The following is a 24,481-nucleotide window of genomic DNA, read 5'->3' as shown; positions in this document are numbered from 1 at the left end:
ATATGACTTTTTCCTAGTCTTTCCATTTCCTTATGAATGGGGCAATGCCATCCTTTCTTTTTTTTTTCAAGCTAAGTAACTTATTTTTTTTAACATTTTTTTATTGTTGGAATTATGTATAGAGGCGTTACAGTTACATTTATCAGGTAGTAGGCACATTACTTCTCACACATTGATATCCCATCTCATGTTTTTGTCCCTGTTTCCCTCCCTCCACCCCCTCCCAATCATCTTGTTTTCTGCCCTTCCCTTCCCTATTTCAAATAAACAAATAAATGTATATATTAGGTAACAAAGTCAGATACAGTAACAACATGAGATGAACCATAAGGGCAAAAATAGAGAAGACAAATTACATAATACATTAAGAACAACAATCACACAAGATAAAACTCTTGTTAATGCCATCTTTTCTAATGGGAGCATAGAATTCTATTGTATATATATATGCCAGATTTTCTTGATTCATTCACAAACTGAGGGGCATCTGGGCTGAGTCCATGTATTGGCTGTGGTAAATAAGGCTGTAATGAACATAGTTGTGTTGGTAGCTTTAGTGCGGCCTTGTTCATGGTCATTTGGGTAAATATCCAGGAGTGAGATACCTGGGTCACAGGAGAGTTCTATAGTTAGCCTTTTGAGAAACCTCCATATGGCTTTCCCGAGTAGTTAAACAAGTTTACATTCCCACCAACAGGGTAGTAGCATTCTCTACATATGATCCTATGCAATGATGTTAATTGAAATAAACTATAAGGTATGGAAATAAGAATTTTTTTCTTGGTGTACTGCATGCAGGTATCTCTTTTTCCTTTCATTTTTTGTTCCTCTTTGATTTACCCCCTGTTGTCATTGTTTTTGATTTTGGTATCCTTTGTCTTGTATATACATTCATCTGATTTGGAGATGAGAAGGGGAATCACAGAAATGATGAGACAGAGGACAAAGAGTGAACCAATGCAAGTGATACTCACAATACACTATATTTGAAATAAAATTTATAACTTAGAGTGGGGGAGTGAGAAGTCAGTTGGGTAGGGGGACTAGCAGGAGAAAAAAAGGGAAGGAATAACAATGTTCCACAAGAATTGTACTCATTTCCTTACTTATATAACTGTAACCTCTCTGTATATTACCTTTAAAATTAAAAAAAAAAAAGAACTCAGTCCTATTTTTTCCTGAAATGCTGTTGGCTGTACTTCACCCAAAGTCATTGTCATTGCCCTTCCAGTTCAGGGCCTGCTCATTTTCTGTCTGCTCTGAGAATATTTTTTGTGTCACAGACAGTCAGTTCCTAGAATTTTGTCTGGTCAGAGTTGGACAGAACCACCTGCAAGTCCTGGGTATTGCTAACTTCACCTGCCTTGATGCAGGGGGAAGGCTTTCAGGGTTTGAGTAATAACTATCTCTCATCTGTAAAACCTGGTTTCAAGACTGAAACATGACAGATCGGTTCGCATCACCAGGAGAATCTCAGAAAACTGTATCAGTTGATTCAGAATTGGTCATATTCTTTCACATTTATCACCCAGACAAACTAGAAAAACAGTAGCTGCTGACTAATGATTATATAATCAGGACCAGAAGAAAGTGTTGCTAATTTATTTATAAGAATACCAAGAACTTAAGTAAATGAATTCCTTAGATTATATAGCCTCAAGGTTAAAGATGGTTTTATCTTTCATCTCCTGCCTTTTACCAGCCTACGTCTGATTTTCTTCATGTCTGTAAGGAGATGGAAGGATGGCATGATTTCATAGCTCTGAAACTCCATAATGCTCCATGTTAGCTTTTCATCCTTAGGAGAAGCTCAAAATTCTTTTATTTATAACTCATAAAATTGGACACAGCTGATTTAGAACTGGCAATGTACTGGGCTCACTATGCAGGTCAAGAGTTTTAAAAGGAGTTTTAGCAACACACTGAATCCTTCTTGGAAAATATCAGAAATGTTGATTACTAGCACTTTTTAAATGGTAATGTGCCGAACAGTGTGGGTTTTGCATCAACATGGATTTATAATTTACTCAATTAAAATATTACTCTCTGAACAGTCAGCATGTTGGAAGGAATGCGTAAGAATTATGCAACTGAAACCTCTAAAGATAGCTTCCTGTGGGCTGAATGTTTGCTTTCCCCTCCCCAAATCTGTGTGTTGAAGCCCTAATCTTTTCTGGGATGGCATTTGGAGGTGGGGCTTTGGGAAGTAGTTCAGTTTGGATGAGGTAATAGTATCAGTGTCCTTATGAGGCAAAAAGGGATTAAAGCTTGCTTTGTCCAGCTTGTAAGTGGGTGCCTAGTGGATGCCATCTTCCCTTTAGGGAGAGGGCCTTCCCAGAGCCTATCATGATAGAACCCTTTTCTTGGACATTGCAGACTCCAGAAATAGGTAAGAAACAAGTTTCTTTGCCAAAATCAGCCAGTGTGAAATATTTCTATTGCTTAAAGTACCTAGTCTGTCATTCTGTAATTACATCCCATATTGACTAAGATACAATTTAGAAAAAAAATCTCTGATCTTCTCTGGATTTCTTTGACTATACATAGGACCTTTTATGACCTGCTCCAATTACTTCAGTATCCTATCCTCCTTATCTATTGCATGGCTTTCGCACTCATTTCAGAACAGTTCGCAAGAGCCATCAAAACCGATTCTCTGTTGAGCTCTCTTCTCTGTCTCTTAAAACACGAGATCTGGTCATCCTTGCTCCTGGCATCATGAGTTTCTCAGATCTTTGTAGCTATTTTCTTACTCTGTTGAAACAAAACAAGAAGAGGTTGCTCCATGTCTAGCTTATAAATCATCTGTATTTTATGAGGGAAGAAGGATGACCCTAGAATAAGCATCCTTGGGAGAAACTTTCAACATCCTCAAAGCTCACATTGTCCTCAATTTGGGGTATGACGAATAGGAATCAGAAGAACAGGGGTGTGTTTGGCTTTGCTGTTCAGCCAGCACAATGATGGGCATAAAATATACCCCTAGTTACTAACAGGTGCTGTTTACTGACATGTCTTGGAGAGTTGGGACTCCGCTTTGCCTTTTATCTGGTTATAGATTAATTTTTGTTTCTATTCCAAATGTAAGGTGATTGTTTCTGGCAAGTGAAACTTACACATTCTCCTTCTTAACATTGTAGTATATTCACATTGTAATGACGCACAGCCACTAAGCATCCCTCGAGAAGCAAGAAGTAACACAATCCACACCAAATGTCACAGAACCAAAACACACAGCCTGGAAGTCTAAACCAAGTCAAGGCACTCTCCTAGACATGCTGTCTTTCATTTCTCACCTGAGTCTTAGTGAAATGTCTTCTGAAGACAGTGGCCCAGATTCACTAGCCTCTCTCTTAATAGTGTTGATGTACTGGGTAAATGATGATGGTTACCTCTGGAATTATTTTCAGCGGGATTGTGCATCTTCATAAGTTAGATTGTACAAGCACAAAGGACAAAAATAGGCAAAAGCCTACTTGGCAGTTACAACTGATTTTTGGCTGCTCAGAGTAGGAATAAAAACACAAGCCATCACTGTAGAATCCTATGTGGAGGCCTATTTCTGATTCAGGATAGTACATGTTACAAATTACTTCTCAAGTATCTAGGCAGTCCGGACTCTTCAAAGAATGTGTATGGCTAATATAATGAATGATTGTTGTCCTTAATGTACTATGTTGTCTCTCATCTCCTTTGCTGTCCCTTGGTTATCTCATATTGGTATAGTATCTCACTTTGTTATCTGATATATTGAATTTATTTGTATTTGGATATTTGAAATTTGATAGGGAAGGGGGGAAAACCAAGACGGGTGGGGGATGTGGGGGGGAGGGAAATGGGTACCAAGACATGTGAAAGGGTATCAATGTATGTGAATTAATGCACCTTCTATCTGGCAAATATCATGTAACCCTTTTACTAATTACGATAAAAAAATATGGAGAAAAAAAAAAGAATGTGTATGGCTAATTTTCCAGCAAGGCAGAAAACCTTACAAAATGTTTTTGAGGATTAGATGTGTGCTTTGAAGCTGTACAAGTTTTCTGTGCTCAACCAATGCAAATAATCTTCTTTCCTGATAAATGTATATACTGTATTAGATTTATGCCTTAGGGAGTAAAAATACTATAACATCTCCCTCAAAGGATTTATAATTTGTTGATTTTTTTAAAAATTATTTTTGTTATAAAAGTGATATACAATGGGATTATGGATATATATATATATCAGTTAATGAGTAAATTTCTTTTTGAACAGAGTCATCTCTTCTCTTGTTTTGTCCCAGTTTTGTCTTTCCTGAACCACTTCCCCACTCTTGCATCCCCCAAGTTGTATAGTTCATCTTCAACATAGTGTCTGATGAGTATCACTGCTGAATTATGTCATCTTTTGTCCCACCATTTTTTTTGTTATTGGTGGTGGTGGTCATGGAGCTTGAGCTCTGGGCCTGGGATTTGTCCCTGAGCTCTTCAGCTCCTTGAGCCACAGCCCCACTTCCCATTTTCTAGTGATTAATTGGACATGAGTCTCACATACTTTTAGTATCTGGGCTGGCTTTGAACACAGATTTTCAGATCTCAACCTCCTGAGTAGCTAGGATGTTGTCCCACCATTTCTGTGCTCCCCCTTATCTTTTGCAAAACGGATACATGTAACAGATAAGTACAGAACTCAAAAACAGCAATAAAAGCAGGTGTGCCGATGAATATACAAGGGAACACAAAAAAATTACACTTCAACATGACAAATTAAACAGGACTCTAACTAATCACTAATCACACAATGAGACCAAAGAAGGATAGTCTTTAAGAGAGGATCACAAAGGCTCAATAACTTTTGCATACGATCAGGTAAGATGGTGTTTCTTGAAATGAATTACAAGAAACGGAAACAAGAGATTTTTCAATTTTACTTTCTTCTTCTTCTTTTTTTATCATTCCTTGGTCTTGAACTCAGGGCCTGGGCACTGTCCTTGAGCTTTCTCAAGATATATGCTGTACCACCTTTTGGCTTTCTGACCAGCACTATGGCAGTCAGCAAGAACAAGCGCCTTATGAAAGGTGGCAAAAAAGGAGCCAAGAAGAAAGTGGTTGACCCATTTTCTAAGAAAGATTGGTATAATATGAAAGCCCCGGCCATGTTCATTATAAGAAATATTGGTAAAACACTAGTCACGAGGACTCAAGGAACCAAAACCGTACCTGATGGTCTCACGGGTCAGGTGTTTGAAGAAGCCTTGCTGATCTGCAGAATGATGAAGTTGCATTTAGAAAATTCAAGCTAATTACTGAGGATGTTCAGGACAAGAACTGCCTGATCAGCTTCCAAGACATGGATCTCACCCAAGACAACATGTGCTCCATGGGTCAAAAAGTGGCAGACCACGATTGAAGCTCATGTGATGTTAAGACTACAGATGGTTATTTGCTTCGTCTGTTTTGTGTTGGCTTTACTAAAAAATGCAACAATCAATCACATCAGCAAGACCTCGTATGCTCAGCATCAGCAGTTCCACCAGATTGGGAAGAAGATGATGGAAATCATGACCTGAGAAGTGCAGACCAATGACTTGAAAGTCCAATGACGGGAAAGACATAGAAAAGGCTTGCCAGTCTATTTATCCACTCCATGATGTCTTGTTCAGAAAGTAAAAATGCTGAAGAAGCCCAAGTTTGAATTGGGAAACCTCATGGAGTTTCATGGTGAAGGTGGTAGTTCAGGAAAAGCTACTGGGGACGAGACCGGTGCTAAAGTTGAGCAAGCTGATGGATACGAACCACCAGTCCAAGAATCTGTTTAAAATTCAGAGCTTTAATCATGACAAATGAAAGGCCTATTTGTGAAAAAAAAGATATATGCTGTACCACTTGAGCCATAGCACTACTTCTGGCTTTTCCTGTGAATGTGGTAACCAAGGAATTGAACCCAGGGCTTTGTTAATGCTAGGCAAGCACTCTACTACTCTATACTCATAGCCCTGATTTTATTTTTTGCTATATTTTTTGTTTTCCTCTTTTTGTTCTTGTTTTTGAGATCTGTACTTTCTGTCTTGTATGTAATTTCTTTTTTTTCCTATTTATTTATTTATTTTTAGTAACTATGAGTAAGCATGATTAGGTGGACTTAGAATGTTTGGGAAATCTGGATAAGACACAAATCTGGATAAGAGCATTGTCTCAAGAGTCCGTATTGTCCTGTATTCTATCTTCCTTGGGAATTTAGAAAAGTCTAGGTTGTGCAACATATTGCCTAGATACTGAAGTGTGTTAATTCTCAAAGAAAGGAAGGAACTATGATGTATTGTTGTGGAGAGGGGTTGGTTCAAGGGCAAGGCCAATTGTTGAGAACTAGGGGCTTCCCTCAGAGCAATAAGTTCTTTCATCTTCTGTTCTAATGGCTTCCACATTCATCAAAAAGGAAATCCAGTGTTCACCACCACCACCTCCTCCTCCCCCTCCTCTTCCTCCTCCTCCTCCTCCCCCTTCTTCTCCTCCTTTTCCCCTCCTTCTCCTCCACCTCCTCCTCCTCCTTCTCCTTTTTCTCCTCCTTCTCCTCCTCCTCGTCCTCCTCCTCCTCCTCCTCCTCCTCCTCCTCCTCCTCCTCCTCCTCCTCCTCCTCTTCCTCTTCTCTATATCCCCAAAGTGGCTGGGATGGCAGGCATGAACCAACAAATTTTTTTTTGAGATCTCTTTTTGAACCATGGTTTTCCTGATTTCCATGTCCTAAGTAGCTGAGATTACATGTACTTGGCTATATTTAATTAAATTTTGAACCTTCAAAATGGTCATCAGTACCTATAGATTCTTCCTATAGAATTCCTACAGTATTTTTTAAATTGAACTCTACAAATGACTCTCTGACTCTGAAATATCATAACTTAGAAGAAAGCATGTGGATTTTCAGTAATCTCCCTGCCCTGATGCCTGTTCAATTCAATTTTTACTTCCCTAAGAGAGTTATCATAAATAACCCCAGGAAAGGTAGCAGGATTTCTGAAAATAGTGGGTGCTTTATAGAACATCTTATGAGCTCAGAAATCTGAACAGAGAAGACCAAATAACAGTTTTCCACTTAAAATTTTTCTTCAAATAACAGTTTTAGTACAATGCACTTACTGCTGACACCATCACACAATTGCAAGTGTCTCCCAGGTGATCTGAAGCATGCCATTAATGCTTTGGGAAGTCAGTCTTGGAACAGCATTCAATAACGGAGCTCTGTTATGAGTGGGAGGAAATGAGAGAGGGATCAATTCAGTTCCTTAGCCTCAATGAACTTGGTCTGGGCAGTGTGGGACTGGGTGGGCAAGAAATAGGATCTTGACATTAAGTTGGTCCAAGATATTATAATACTATCATCAGTTACTGTCAGCATTTAGTTATTGGAGAGGTTTGTTAGCCAACATGAAACACATTAAGATGGGTATTTGTGACACTGTAATTATAACCTGTTCAGAGTAGAAAGTTAGTTGTTCTACATAACAGCCCTTAATTTTGTTGTTGTTGTGAGATGCTTTATATAGATGCTTAGTAAAATGTGTAGTATGTAGCTAGTGCAAAGTAAATAGGTCTTGAAAAAGCAAAATATTCCTTCCTCTTTAAAGTGTCTATCTCTTCTTTAAAAAAAAGTTATCAATAGTTGTATAAAGAGATTTCAATTTAGCATGTCAGTTTGTGATGATAGTACATCTTCATCCAATGTCACACCTTTCAGTACTCTTCCCACATCTTCCCCAACCCTACCTAGCTTCTCAATTTAGTTGGTTCTGTTCTTACATACACTGACTATTGTGAATGCATTCACCCACCCTTTCACTCTCTGTTCATCTGCATCCTCTTCCCTTAACCTCATCCCTCTTTACAACACATCTTCCAATCCCTTGATTTTCATTTTCTTAAACTGTGAGGTGGTTTCTGAAAGGAGTTCCACTACTGAAATTCTCTCCTGAATATACCATACGTTAGTTATCATATTTTTGTATATATACATGTGATCCTGTATAAACCCTATTACATTGTTGGTGGGAATGTAAACTGGTGCAATCATTGTGGAAGGCAGTTGGGAGAATTCTCAAAAAACCTAACGTAGAACTACCCTATGCACAACCATACTGTGCTGGTACATTTATCCGAAACATTACAAGTCAGGATGCAGTGAAGAGACACTTACTCATTGCTGCATTGTTTGCCATAGCCAGGCTATAGAAACAGCCCAGATTGCTTTTAGTGGACGAATAGGTCAAGTAAATCTGACAAATAGTGATATATATATATATATATCATAATATGTCTATGTCACATTTTCATATATATTATTCATGAAACAAGAATAATTATAGTATGTTATTATTTTTTTTGTGGGTCGTGGGGCTTGAACTCTGGGCCTGGGCACTGACCCTGAGCTCTTCAGCTCAGGGTTAATGACCTACCTCTTGAGCCACAGTACCGCTTCTGGTTTTCTAGTGATTAATTGGAGCTAAGAGTCTCATGTTCTTTAGTGCCCATGCTGACTTTGAACCATGATCCTCAAATCTCAGCCTCCAGAGGATTATAGGTGTGAATTATTACATCCTGCCATAATATGTTATTTTTCAGAAAATAATAGGCCTGTCAGCTCTTAATTTCTTAAAGTTCACTGAGTGATCTTCAGCTAGCCAGTCAAATTTCTTTACATGCAGTTTACCTTTAAACTGCATGTTGCCTTATTAATCCATGAAAATTATAAATAACATGCTAGGCATGAAAGTTCTCTAAGGATTACGGATATGTACCTTTAGATAAAAGTGACTCATCTATACATCACAGGAGATTAGAAATTCTGAATTACTGGGCAGATGAGATGACTAGGAATGGATATTGATATGATACCTTAAGTCTTTAATTGTTTCAGATTATAAATTCTATGCTACAGGATGTGAAAGGCCAGTCTAGATTAATCCTTTAGAATATACTCATTCAATGCTCACAGATATGTCCTGTGAAGTTTTCATTCAAAAAAAGTAAGACTTGCTTTTACAAATGAGATTATTGTAAATATCATTTGGAATAAAAGACATTATGAACTATAGTGGTTTATTAATTACTTATTTTGTCACTGTGACCAAATATCTAACAGAACCAAGTATAAGAGAGGCAGGATTTCTTTTGGTTTGTGCATTCAGAGGGCTCAGGCTGTGGTGGATTGATTACTTGCATTTCAGCAGGATGTCACTGCAGCTGTAATACAAATGCATCTGTGGTTTGTGGCACTGTTAACATTCCCCTTCTACACAGCAGAAACACATCTGGTCCCCATCCTAAGATGACCCATAAATATTGGAACACTTACGATATGCAATACTGGTGAAAAAGTAATGACTAGTAATTTAATTAATTAATTAATTCTTCAGACACTACAATATAGAACTGCAGACTGATTTTAGCCTACATCTGTCTCTTTTCTTTAGAGCTTTACAGATACTCATTAACCTGTCACTTTTTTTTCTTTTTACTCCCATACACTAAAGGCCTTTTTAGAAAAATCTCAGCAGCAGCTGAGATTGTTAAAAATACTCCATTTTAAAATGAAGCCATATTTTTTCTTCCACAACTTTTTAGTTTTATTTATATATTTTTTTGGCAGTACTAGAGTTTTTACTAAGGGCCTCACACTTGCTAGGCAGATGGGCTGTTATCTGAATCACATCTTCAGCCTTTTTTGGCTATATTTTTCCAGGTATTCCTCCTGGTTTTGACTGATAACAGACTTTGGACCTAATTCTCCCTCCTATGCCTCCTTCATAGGTGGGACCACAGGTATTCACTACCATGCTGAATTCGTTTGTTGAGATATGGATTTGGCTAACCTTTTTCCCTGGCTGGCCTCAAATAATAGTCCTTCCAATCTCTGCCTCCTAGGTAGTTGGGTAAGTCACTGTGCCTAACCCTCATCTACCACTTTATTTTTTGTGCTACACATTTTTGTGCTAGGCCCTCTCAGTCAATTAGAAACTTCTTTCCATAACAATAATTTTTCATAGATTTATAAGTTTGCTAGCCCGCAAATCTGCCATTTTCGTTGTGGAAGAAATGCTCGAATGCCACACAAACCACAATTTGAGGAACTTTGGTAAATGATGAAACCAGGTTAGTAACCAAAATTCCTGTCTATGAACATCTTCATAAAACTTCAGAAAAACAGTGATCAAGAAAAACAGAAATATTAAAAATATCCTCTAATTCCCCAAGTAGACCCGTGACTCAAGAGTTAGCCTCCAGCATAAAAGCTCAGGGATAGTGCCATTAGGCCTTGAGTTCAAGCCCCAGGACTAGCACATACTCACACTGGCAAAGAAACAGACACAGACACAGACACAGACACAGACACAGACACACACACACACACACACACACACACACACATATCCACTAGAAGCCAGAGGCATGTTGTTAGACTCAATTACAGCTGAATTCTTTCCTAGAAACACTGCCTAGGAACAATAGGACAATATCTTTTAATGCTACAATAAAACTCACTAACATGAATTTCTATATTGGGTCAATATATCTTTTAAAAATTAAGGTATTTTAAGATTTAAAAGTTTGTCTTTAGCAAATCTTTACTTTAAAAAAACACTAAAAGATTTTCTTTAGGCTGCTGTCAGAAAAAATGACATCACCCCATTTGTTAGGAAATGGAAAGACTTAGAAAAAAATCATATTAAGTGAAGTAAGCCAGACTCAAAGGAACTTAGGCTCAATGGTTTCCCTCATTCATCATAACCAGTAGAAACCTTGGGCTCTAATAGCAAAGATTTTTTCATATATTTTTATTGTAATTAAAAGAAAAGTTACATTATATTTGCCAGATAGAAGGTGCATTAATTCAAATGCATTGATACCCTTTCTCATGTCTTGGTCCCTATTTCCCTCCCTCCCCAACCCCACCTCTCATCTTGTTTTCCCCCTTCCCTATCCAATTTCAAATAACCAAATACAAATATATCCAATATATCAGATAACAAAGTGAGAAGAGGACGACCATCCCCGATAGAGGAGGACTGGTCTTTGGTCAAGGCTATAGGAATAGCTGTGCTCCCCTGCTAGAACCTCCAAACAAGTTCTCACAAGGAAAGATTTTTAAACCTGGAACAAGCAGCTGTCTCAAAAAAAAATAAAGCAATCACAAAGCTTTACCTTCTTACTTCCTATTATTCTATTACTCCTCAGTTAGTTGCTCATATTGTTGCTGAGATTAACAGCACAAATGGCTGTCTCTTTCCACTGAACAGTGTATATGCTCAGTGGCTCTGTCTCCTTACTGTGCTCACTCACTAACCTATTCTCCCTACTATTGCAACTCAAGCCTCATTCAAAAGTGGTTACTTTGCCATACATGAATTCAAAAGTTGTGTCATGGTGTTCCTTAAAAAGAAATTGAGCCACTTTGAACTAAAGTATTTAAGGAAATCTTCATGTTTTCATTTAGATATGAGAACATCTTTCTTTTATGATTGGTTCTTATATGAATGACTATAAAAGCCCATAATATGAGATGGGCAAATATTCCAGGTGAACCTTATTTTGCAAATATCCTGAGAGCATATTCTCTTTCACAGATCAAATGTACAGTGATGTTACTCTTCCTCCTGATTCATTGCAGTAATGCTAGGCTACATGAATCTCCTGTTGCATGTATTTCTGAGAGCACAAAAATCAGACAGGTATTGTTAGGTGGATTATGCCAGCTGCCCAGCTTGTCAGTTGTTGTCTGAGGACTTGCCTTTCCTCCCTGCCCCCACTGCTAGCAGTGCCTCTCATTGGACATCCCCTGTGAGGCCCCTAATTGAGTGGCAGTGTGTTGAAAGGTAAAAGAGGAGAGAGACATAAAACGATCCTAACAAGACTGATTGAGATTCCAGCTATTATCCTTACCCGCAAGTCAGACAATAAGATGAGAGTCTGCCACATTTTATTGCCTGGGCTAGTTTCAAATCATGATGCTCAGATCTCAGCCTCCTGAGTAGCTAGGAGTACAGGTGTGAGCCACCCAGTGCATGGCATCTTTTTTCTTTTAATTATTATTTTTGGTGCTCTATTGGATTTGACTTCCAGGTTTTGACCTTTTTAAACAGTGCTCAACCACCTGAGCCATGCTTTCAGGAACATTTTCTAAGAAAATAGTGCTGCTCACCTAGGCAGGTTAAATCTAGATTTGAAAGAAAATCTTGGCATACAGACATGGTTCCAGTGATGAGAGAAATAGAAAATAATCTTTCTCAAGAGAAAGCAATGTGCAGTAAACCCACTCAGCCCACCACAAAGATTCCTTTTTACAACATCATGCTCTTCTATTCTGAGATCCTAACACCTCTACATAAGAAACAAATCTTCTGTGTGCATTTGCATATCTCATGGTCTTTCTTTAAAAATGTTTTTTGAATAATGAAATGGTCTGCCTCCAACTCAAAATCAATGTTTATTTCTCACTGAAGAAAGTGTCTCTCTGCAGACTTTCCAAAGTAACAGGGTTTTCTGTCTCTTACCTTTCCACTGAAAAGAGGTAATTGTCTTCACTTTTTTTCATGTATGTGTTAAGAGTAATCCTCAATAAATCATGGACAACACAAAGTTTTAGGCTGTCTGCTTGCCCCAAGACTCCTTCTTTCTCTCTATGCTTAGGTCATAAAAGAGAAGACTAAGTGTCTCAGGAAGAATCTTCAGTATCTTTCTTGATTTTTCTCTTTTCCCGCTTTTCTACTGTCTTCATTCAAGCCACTAACAATTGCATTATTGTCATTATCCAATATATAGCCGGAATCCCTCCATTTCTTTCACCTCAAGTCACATGACAGTAGTGTCCATCTCAGGGTTCCATTTCACATTCTGAAAAATGCAAGGCTCCATCTCTCATTCTGTATGAGCCTGAGTAAAATTTTAAACTGAAGTTCAAATCACTTAAAATCAAGAAGTGATTTCCTATCATACTTGAACTCTATCTTATCCAAATCATTTATCAAGTTTTCAAAATTCTATGATCTGGTGGAAACATCCTTGATTGTTGATGACCTAGGTATTGGTTATGGTCAATAAAATAATGCTTAATGAAGCATTGGCAGAAGTTGATCCCCTTCTTCAGCTGAAAAGTTGGGAAAAGACAGAAGCCAAGGTTGGGATATGGAAATCAGAGGGGGAGACATATGGAAAAAAAGATACAGGAGATACTAAAGAAGAGCAAATGACAATGTTGAGATTCAGAAAAGAAACTTTACAAAGCCAACCTATCGTCCTGTGCAAGAAAATATTGTACCCTGGGTTTTTACATCAAAGGTAGAAACCATATAAGAAAGCATGCCCATAGTATGGGAATTTGTCCCACAGTGTTATTAGTTGGTAGTCTCATTTAGGCATCATTCCAGGTCTTTGGCATCTCAAATAAAGAATTGAGCGAAACACACAAGAGTAATGAAAAGTACAGTTACTGAAATGAGGGAAGTGGAATACAATCCATGGTTGCCTGAGCAAGGTAACTCTAAGGCCATAGGGCCTAGTGTCCAGGATAATTTAAGGCTAAAAAGATTTGAGAGCTCAATTGGAGGGTCCTGCACATTACACTGGTCTTTCTTGATGGACAGTGTTTTTCCCTTCATTTATTTTTTATTGTTATTATAGAGGTGATGGACAGAAGGGTTATAGTTACATACATCAGATGAAGAGTACATTTCCTTTTGAACAACATCATCTCTACCTTTACTTTCAGGTTTTCCCTCTTATCTCCACCTCCAAGTTGTATTGTTCATTTTTAACATAGCATTTAGTGAGTACCACTGCTGCATTTGTTTACTCTTTCTCTGCCATTTCTGTGCCTGCTTTATTCTCTCAAAGACAGATAAATGAACAAACAAGACAAAAACAAAACAAAACAAAAACATTAACAAGGCAAAAACCTTTTATTTCCATCTCCTAGCGTTCATTTCGATAAATATCATTTTATATGATCAGATACACATGGGTAATATGCCTTTGTGTTCCTCTCTTAAGAATATCCTGCTTTTCTCTGGGAGGAGAAGGAAGTTGGAAGGGAAAACCATTGGGAGAAAATGAGAGCGGGAGTGACACTGTCTAAAAAGATATATATCCATTTCCTGACTTATGTAACTGTAACAACTTTGCATACCACCTTTACAATAAAAAAAATATCCTCCTTTGGTCTCACTGCATGTGAATGTCTAGAGACCTGTATAATTCATCATGTCACAGTGTATATTTTTCTATCACCCAGTGTGTTTATTTGTAGATTTATAGTCACATTTTAGTTGCCACAATTGAGGGAAACTCCTATGCAGTCAATATTTCTCTGGATCTGGTTAACTTCACGTAACATATTTTTTCCAAGTCTTCCCATTTCCTTATGAATGCTACAATGTCACTCTTTCTCATAGATGAATATAATTGCATTGTGTACCATATTTTCTTGATCTATTTCTCCACGGAGAGTCATCTAGGCTGATTCCACATCTCGACTATGGTAAAATAATACTGCAATGAACATGGTCGTGAAAATATTATAGGAAGGGCTAGGGGAAACACTAAGGCTCCTGCTGGGCAAAGAAATTCTGTACTAAAGCACTAAGTCTCTTGCTTCCTCCTTCATTAGAGAGAGGCTGTGAACAGATTGCAGAACACAGAGCACCAGGACCTTCTAGATAATGGTGTGGCAACTCCCAGAGGCTATCCTAATAATCTGCTTGTCTTTCTGGAAGGACAGCTGGGTTGACCTGAGAAGCAAATGAAGAAGTATGCTGTCTGTTGTAAGAAACTTAAAGGCATTTGTCAGGTTTTCCTGAAGATCAAGAGGCCAGTATGAGCCCTCAGAAACTACCGAATCTAGTAGTTCAAGCCCCACGACCCAAAAAAGAAAGAAAGCAAGAAAGCAAGCAACAAGGATAGACAGAAACTACTGAATCTGCGGGAAGGGCTCAGTGAGAATGGCAGTGACTGGCTTTCTTAAGTATTTGTCCCAATAATAGCATTCATCTATATTTTTCACATTATAATTTCAAAAGATAAAACACCCAGAAGTTGATGTCATAAACAATAAGCTGTTACAAATTCACTTATACTACTAATAAATACATTCCCAATAATGTGCAATTCCTAACTACGAATGAGAAGATGACAAGCAAACATAAACATGGCACATTTCCATGAGGTTCACTCTTTCATGTGATTACTCTGTGAGTAGTAGAGTAACAATGTAGAATCAAAATTAGGACAACTGAGAGGATAGGTGGATTGGAGAAGATATGGGAGAATGATGAAAGGGCTGACACGGATCAAGATGCAATGTGCTCATGAACTGATGTGGTGAATTGAAACACCTTTGTACAGCTACTTAGCGTTGACAATAATAAAAAGAAGAAATAGCAACGTAGTTTTAATCTCACAAGTCATAAACACTCACATACAATTTCCAGGCATGTCTGTGACCATGTTTAAAAACCAAACGCTCTACATATATATATATATATATATATATATATATATATATATATATATATATATATACACACACACACACACAGCTACTACTTAGTCAGTCTGGATCATATCTCTGTAAGCCTAATTGGAACATGGCATTCACCTCTGAGCTGGGAACCTCGTGTTCAGGACAAGCTCCCAGAATGTTCTGGGCAGTAGATGCCATGTAATCCATCTGCTTAGGTGCTCACTTGGGTCCTACATGGTATTAATCACTGACCATTAGAATTGGCCTTTCCCTGCTGAAACACTTAAACTTTCCCCTGACCATCTGTCTGGAACTAAGTCATTTCACCTTGCTGGGCCTTTTGTTCAACCTTGTGGAATGGTAAGATTGGATCACTTGACCTCCTTACAGCATAGGTCTCTGTTTCTCTGCTATGTATATGACTGTTCAAGCTGGGAGGCCCCCTCACTGTCCATTTAGTTACCTCTTCCTCCTCTATATGATGGCTTCACTTCTGCCATCTGTATACTGCACTTCAGAGAACGTGATAATTGATGGTGGTCCAGCATACTTTCTAACCTATTGTTCAAGCACAAGTGCAGATATAGAAATATTGTCCTTATTTGCAGATTGCTGGCCCCAGAATCTCTGACTCAAGACCAGTGTGATGAAGCCCAGTAACATTCCTTTAACTGTTACTACTAATACCCTTTGAGAACCATTTTCTGGATTAAGAGCAGGACCTGTTCATCATCCCTGACAAGGCAAATAGCAATGAAAAGGGAAACACCATTGTGATGTAGAAATGGCTGTACTGAAGGTTTGGTTTCCTATTGATAGTGCCATTCTGATCACCAAGGAACTAAACTCATCAGTGGACTATTTTCATTGATGACTTTATAGATGAATGGATTACTAGAAGGAGCAGCCTAACTGGAGAAAGTAGGTAATTAGGGGTGGCAGTGTGCCTTTCAAGTATGTATCTGGTTCAATTTCTGCTTTCTCTGCTCTCTGGCTACCATAAAATAAGCAGCTCCCCCAATTCTGCCCCCATTCACTCTTCTGTCCTGTCACAGATCCACAGCAATGGTGACTGAGGAGCAGGGACTAAATCCTCTGGAATCCATGCACCCAAATGATCTATCCTCTGTCAAGTTGAGCTTTCTCAAGTGTTTTGTCACAGCAATATAAAGCTGATTTACATAGAGACATTCGAGACTAAGGCATGTTACAGGTATGACAGGGTTCGTTTGCCTGGGTCATGTATCACAAAGGAACAATAAAAACAAAAAGTGCTATGAAAAGTCATGAACACAAGAGTAATGAGGTTGGACTTTTTCCTGAAAGGCTGTTGGGAGTAGGTGGGAAGGATTGAACTGATGGAAGGAGGGGTAAGATCAGATATGTAACAGAAAGTATGTTGTATTTTGTCAGAGGACCTTCTGAATGAGGTCCAGCACTAAGGTTAAAGAGGCCACCAGTGAGACAGCTGTTTAGACAAAACAACAAGGATTGTTGACATAGGACCAACATACAGTAGAAAGAGTTAGAGAGGTCCAAGGTTGTGAGTACAGCTCAATGGTGGCATACCTGTGAAGCCTGTATGAGGACCTGGGTTCATCTTCAGCCTACCAAAGGAAAAATGTTAGACAGATTCAATACCTATTTGGAAACTTAGTGACTTACTGAAGTTTACAAGTATTTTGTAACGAATCCCAAAAACTTCACCTGGCTGTCTAATATTTTATTATTTCTTCAAAGTTTTAATATGTGATATATACATTAATTTACTGTGTGAAACACATTTCTTTTTTATTGTCAGTGCTAAGGATCAAAGGCAAAGGTTCACATGTCTTAGGTAAGCACTTTCCAATGAAGGAATTCCTTTTTATCTTTTATTTTTTGTCAGTTGTAAGGCTTGAGATCTGGGCCTGGATGCTGTCCCTGAGCTCTTCAGCTCAAGGCTACTGGAGAAGAGCATTTCTTCATGTGTCTATAGGCCATTCTTTTTATTCATATATTTTTTATTATAGTTAATAGTAGGATTATATATATTCAATAGATAGAAGGTGCATTACTTCACATACATTGATACATTGATACCCTTTCTCATGTCTTGATCCCCATTTCCCTCCCCCCACCCCAGTCCCTCATCTTGTTTTCCTCCCTTCCCTATCCAACTCCAAATACCAAGTACGCATATATACAATATATATCAGATAACCAGGTGAAATACTGTAACAATATGAAATTATCAAGGGACATCCAAAGAGATGAGCGATAACATAGTATATTAAGGACAGCAATCACTCATTATATGGCTTTTATTTCTATATCCTGGAGGTCCTTTCAGTTAGCGTCATTCTATATGGCCTTATGTATCTAGGTTTTGTTCTATTGTAAATCTCTGCTAGGAGGGCCCAAGGTTTCTATTGATTATGACAAATGAGGGAAACCATTGAGCCTATGTTCTGTAGAGTCTGGCTTACTTTACTTAATATGATTTTTTCTAAGTCTTTCCATTTCCTTACCAATGGGGCAATGTCATTCTTTCTGACAGCAGCATAGAATTCCATTATGTATAAATACTACATCTTGTTGATCCAACCATCAACTGAAGGGCATCTGGTTGGGTTCCATATCTTTGCTATGGTAAATAGTGCTGCAATGAACATCATTGTGCTAGTGGATTTAGTATGTCCTTGTTTCTGGATGATTGGGTAAATGCCAAATAGTGGAATTACTGGGTCATAGGGGAACTCTATGATTAGTCTTTTGAGGAAGTGCCATACAGCTTTCCATAGTGGTTGAATGAGTTTACACTCCCACCACCAGTGTAGTAGTGATTCCTCCTGGCCACATCCCCCCCAGCATGTATTGTTATTAGATTTCTTGATCCTGGCCATTCTAACTGGAGTGAGGTGGAATTTTAGAGTTATTTTTATTTGCATTTCTTTTATGGCTAGAGATGTCCAGTATTTCTTCATGTGTCTATAGGCCATTTTTATTTCTTCTTCAGAGAAGACTCTCTTTAAGTCTTTGGCCCATCTTTTAATGGTATGGTTGTTTCTTTGAAGATTGGTTTTGGAGTGATTCAATTTTTTGAACTGTTGATATATTTTAGATATGAGACCTTTGTCCGTTGTATGGTTAGTGAAGATCTTCTCTCATTCTGTAGGCTTTCTAGTTAATTTGTTAGTTAAGAGAGACTCTTAACAAAAGCTGGGCTAAAGATATATCTTAAGTGCAGGAAGGACAGTAACTAAACCGTGAGTTCAAGTCCTGGTAGAAGCATAACAGAAAACAAATAAGTAAAAAGGACATATATATGTATGTATACAATATATGTATATATCACATATATGTCTTTACTTATAAATATATATAATTTTATATATAGTATATTTGTATATAATTTTATATTATATAATCATATTATATAATTGTGTATTATAATATAATACATTAAAATATATTCATATATGTATAATATTATATGTATACATATGTATATATGTGTAACATTGTATATAATATAATATATATTTGTATGTATTATGTATCTCATGTATAAATATATGTATATATATTTTTATTTAGACATTTATATATAGAATTTTTGAACATATATACTTTGAAATTGTTCCTAATATTTAAACAGACTTCACAATTACTATGTCATCTTCAAGCCAATTTAGTGCTTAGTGTGTATGATGGATTGGGTGGCTTTTGTTTGTTTGCTTCATTTTATAAAGTATCAGTTTCTGTATCAAGTCTAAAAACCAACTTGACTTGCTTTTCCTCATATTGACGCTTTCCACAACATCCAGTAATAGTGAATGGAACTGAAGACCTGCTTACTAAAGTTACTATAGAGGCAAAGAGTATAAAACTTCTTGGGGCAACTGTATGTGTAATGAAGTTATCATTGGAGTCTGTCTCAATGACCCAGAGAAAGTAGCTAATCCAGAAGTAATTGGTCTTCTGTGATCCTGTTCCAAAGGGAACACTGAAAGCAACACTGTATGACAGTCATAAAATCCTAACTCTAAAGAGCACCATACCCAGGGGTAGAAGTTGACCTATTATCCCTCTGCTCTCTTCTCCTCTTCCCCCAACTTCTAAGTGCCTGAAAGCAGGCACATGGAGTACGTACCATGCGTGGCCTCCTCTCCTGGATCCCACAGCATCCATACCAGTTTCCTTCTACCCCTCCTCTTCTAACCTGGCAGGCCTTGGGGACGGAAGGAACTTTCACCAGTGAGGATCAGGGAAAGGGAATTTCACCGTAGAGTTAATCTTGATGGGTGACATTTTAAACACACACTCAAAACTATTTATTTCAGGATGTTTGTGAAGTGGGTGGTAAATCTGGTCTTGCCTCTCTGTTGGCCTGACTGCTCAAAGGAGCCTATAAAAATTTTTCTCTCCCAGAAGATTCTAGAACAGAGTAAATTTCTGCCTTGGCATCTTTTTGGACAGTGATACCTGGACACTTTATTTTGCATCAACCTGTTTTCAAAGACAATACTGAGAAGTCTGCTGCCTCAGCCAAGTGTGGTGTAAAGAAGCTTGACTTATGTGACCAAACCCCTTTGTCTTTTCCTGGAGCCTCTATTCAGTACCAAGGAGAGTATTTCTCAGCGTGGTGGTTTTATTATTACTTGAGCCCAGCCTAGCCCTTTTGTTTTAGTTATCTTTTCAGTAGGGTTTCAGATCTTCTCCTCCTCATCTTTCTCCCCAGGGCAGTAACCTCTGTACTGTAACTGTCCACTTATGCCTTTATGCAGCTGGGATTATAGTACACATTACCATGCTCAGCTTTTTTTGTTGTTGTTGTTGAGATGGACCTCCGTAACTTTTTTTTATGATTTAAATAGGATGTATTATTATAATTTACAACCCATTTGTGGCTAGTTTCATATAATCAACATTTTTCCTACTTCTAAATAAAGTTTACTATTGGAGGCACAACTGTAATAATAACTGAGCAACATGCCTGCCCTTATACTAAACAGTTAACCACTTCAGTACTATTGTAAGGAAATTATTATGACCTTTATGTAATGAATGAGAATACTGGAATGATCTATGTTCAAAGGAAACAGCTACATTCACATGGATGCAGAAGGAAAAACGAAAAAGACAGTAGCAAGGTGTCAGAGACATTTGTCCATTGTTTTTTAAATGAACAGATATCCAGGTTCCTTGGAATGAGAAGGAAAATTATTTGACTTTTGGCAAGTAGAGTGCATGTAGTAGATGTGTGGAGACATGCCATTTAGGAAATACATGTTTTCTAGTAATTATGCTGAATGACAAGTAACTTTTTTTTATTGGAAGTAGAGAGGGGTTACAGTTATATTCACCAAATAGTAGGTACATTACTTCTCACACATTGAAACTTCTTCTCATGTTTTTGTCCTCATTTCCCTCCCTCAACTCCCTCGCAATTATCTTGTTTTCCCCCTTTGCTTTTCCTATTTCAAATAATCAAATAAATATATATACAATATACCAAGTAACAAAGTAAGATACATTAACATTATGAGATTAACCAAAGGGCAAAAAAAAGAGAAGAGAAATAACATTGTACATTAAGAACAATAGTCACACAAGATAAAACTCTTGTTTCCATATCCTGGAGATCCTTTCATTTGGCCTCATCCTACATGACCGTATGTATTTAGATTTTGTGCTGTTGTAATCCTCTGCTAGGAGAGTCCTAGATGTGTACTAATTATTACAAATAAGGGAAACCATTGAGCTTATGTTCCTTTGGGTCTGGCTTACATTACTTAATAAGATTTTTTCCAGGTCTTTCCATTTCCTTACAAATGGGGTGATGTTCTTCTTTCTAATGGAAGCATAGAATTCCATTGTGTGTAAATACCACATCTTGTTGATCCAATCATCTACTGAGGGGCATCTGGGTTGGTTCTATATCTTTGCTGTGGAAAATAGTGCTGCAATGATCATCGTTGTGCTAGTGAGCCTAACTTTTTGCCTATCATGCTCTGTAATCTTTACCTCCCAAATGTTGAAATTAATCCACTTTGCCTGGCCAGTGAATTTTGATTTTGTGTGTAAGCCACAGCTTGAACTCAGGTCCTGGACACTGTTCCTGAGCATTTTTGCTCAAAGCTAGTGCTTTATCACATGAGCCATAGATCCCCTTCTGGCTTTTTGGTACTTAGAGATGAGACTCTTGGATTTTCTTTCCCAGGCTGCCTTCAATCCATGATCTTGAGATGTCAACCTCTTGAGTAGCTATGAGCCACTGATGACCAGCAACTTTGATTCTTCTCCTTCTTTTTTTTTTAAGTCTCATTGATTTTTTAAAGCCTAATTTTTAATAGTTAAATATTGTATTAAAAATTCAATTATTCAATAGAACTTAAAAATCTTCTGTGCATTTCTTTCTGCCAAGAAATGTGATGGAATCTGTTTCTATGGCTTATGTTAGAAAAATAAGTACAGCAAATACACTTCTCAAATATGGTTGGCACTATAGACATTCTGATGAGAACTCCTAAGGAGCTGCCAGCTGTGTGCGTGGAGTTTGAAGCTGTGCTGGTCTGGGTCAGAGGTCATTCCATCCTCAGCTGTTTCCATTGCCCTGCCTGGATCCACTTTTATGATCATTAATTTGAGCAAGAATGGTCAGGGGGCAGAAACCAGAGTATATTTTTTCCTAGTTGGTGCCCACTAACTATTAACTAGTTAAATAGTCTGCTTTTGGACTAACAAAATCCTCCTGTCCCAATATAATATCTCATTTTTTAATGTTTTACAATAATGGAAAAAAATCTTGATGTTTCTGTTTTGTTGTCCTTGTGGGAACTGCTACAATTGGACTCTTAGCTAGTATTTTGCTGCATTTTCTTCCCTCTCTAATTTGCACTCATATGTGTGCTTAAATCACTCTCTCCAAAGACCACTACTAAGTGCCCTTCTGAACACTGTCCTCATCCTACACACAGTGAGGAACTCTGTGTTACAAACCCATATTGGCAAAGCAGAGTTTTTGTTAAAAATGATATTTGTTATAATTTTAACTGTGGAATTATACACAGTGAAGGGATTGTCTTTTGTTTTGTGACAGAGAGAATGAGGGCTCTGAAGCCCTTAGTTTGGGCCAAAGTCGTCACAGGAGAGGTTTCCTTCCATGGCAACTTTTAACCAGGTGAAATTTCCTTCTGCAGTAACTCTACATACTGAGAATAAAACCACTGAATTGTGAAATTGCATATTATGTAATAAGTCTTCTTGTGTGCCAGTTACTTTTTATTAGTTTCCACATGAAAACCCCAGGTAACTGGTTGCTATGGTTTAATGTGGTTTGCATCCTCAGGAGTCACTTCCTAGAAGCTTGGTTCCCTGTGTAGAGACTTTGGGAGAACTAAATTGTGCCCCTCAGAGGGGCTGTGACCTTTAAGAGGAGGGAGCTAGAGTGATATCCTTTCATCATTGCCTCTGGAAAGATCTCCATAATTCTGGGATTTTGAGTTTTCATGAGAGTGAGTTGTTACAGGAGCAGTCCTAACTCCTGAACTGATCTGTGACTTCCTGTCTGGAGATGTGAGTTCTCTTTTTCACACCTGTCACTAACCACAATGATACCCAAGTAATGACCTTGAGCCACCTATCTTCTCCTCTTTCCTCCCTTCCTCCTCTTCCCTTGCCTCTCCCTTCCTTCCCTTTCCTCTTTCTTCCTTTTTATCCTGGTATTGAGACTTGAACTCAGGACCTTGTGCTCTGTGCTTAGTTTTTTAGCCTGAAGGCTGGTGCTCTATTTTTCACTTGTGGTATTTTGGAGGTTATTTGAAGATAAGTCTTTTGGAGTTGTCTGCCTGGGCCTGCCTCAATGTCAGTGTCCTAGTTAGGATTAAAGGTGTAAGCCACCAGCATCAGGCTAACATTTCTTTATAAAACTAGTCGCTAGTACTCAGTTATAGTAATGTACCCTTCCTCAATTGCAATAAGGCGTAATTTCCTTTCTTAATAGTTATCCTGTTATTTAATTATGTTTCTGACTTCTCTGAACTGAGGGCATGTGTTTTATTGGGGGTTCCTCTTTCTCCTTCAATGAGAAAACAAATAAGATGCTTGACTTGATATTAAATAGGGCGTGCCAGTGCCAGGGACTCCAAGCTGCTGAGGTGTTACCCCTGCCACTGCTGTTTTATTTTTTAGAGGTCAGTACAAAGTCCAAAATTGGCTGATCAATTCCTCCTTTATGGATTTAGAATCCTATAGAATGTATTAGCTGCCATGCTTTCTCCCAAAAATAGAAGTGGCACCAACTTATTATGAGTCCAAGGAATCTGAGGAAGGAGACCACTGGTCCTGTAATAGCACTGAGGACTCATTTATAACTTTTCTTCAAGTATCCTCAAAGAGATGACTTTTGCTCTACTTGTCACCTCATTGTCCTTGACTGCAGAGTTTGGAAACATCTGAGCTGGATGCTGGCTGTTTATCCCTATAATCCTAGCTAATTTGAGAAGCTGAGAAGAGGAAGATCACAGTTTGTTTGAAGTTCAGGAGCAGCCTGGGCATAAGCGTCTGTGAGGAAAAAAAAAAAAAGATTCTGTGAGACTTTTTCAAAAGAAGAAGTTGACCGTGGATGTGCGTATTTGATACCTGTGCTACTACAGAAAACCTAAAACTGGAGGGTATGTGCTTAGGTTAAAAAAAGTCAGCATGGGGCCAGAAGTTTGGCCTAGTGGTAGAGTGCTTGCCTAGCATGCACAAAGACCCAGGGTTCAATTCCTCAGTATCACATACGTAGAAAAAAGCCAGAAGTGGTGCTGAGGCTCAAGTGGTAGAGTTCTAGCCGTGAGGAAAGTCCCAGGACAGTGCTCAGGCCCTGAGCTCAAGCCCAGGACTGGCAAAATAAAGGCGGGGGTGGGGAAGATGTGGATAACTTGGGGTGAGAAAAAGCAATGCTTTCCTAGCAAGCAGGAGATCCTAAATACTGCCTAAAGAAAAAATAAAAATGTATAAAGAAAAA

The 24,481-nt window shown here is 38.1% G+C and overlaps 1 protein-coding gene and 1 pseudogene across 5 annotated transcripts in view; both read left to right on the top strand.

Annotated features, from left to right (window-relative positions):
• The window catches only part of Rgs7 (regulator of G protein signaling 7), a 371,280-nt gene that overhangs the window by 78,356 nt on the left and 268,443 nt on the right, over nt 1-24,481 (top strand). The window lies entirely within an intron of this gene.
• On the top strand, nt 5,027-5,800 carry LOC150057592 (small ribosomal subunit protein eS1 pseudogene; annotated as a pseudogene).

Source organism: Megascapheus bottae, chromosome 10 (genome assembly GCF_031878675.1).
Source record: "Megascapheus bottae isolate mThoBot1 chromosome 10, mThoBot2.hap1, whole genome shotgun sequence".
Lineage (NCBI taxonomy): Eukaryota > Metazoa > Chordata > Mammalia > Rodentia > Geomyidae > Megascapheus > Megascapheus bottae.
This window is presented reverse-complemented; position numbering and strand designations above follow the sequence as displayed.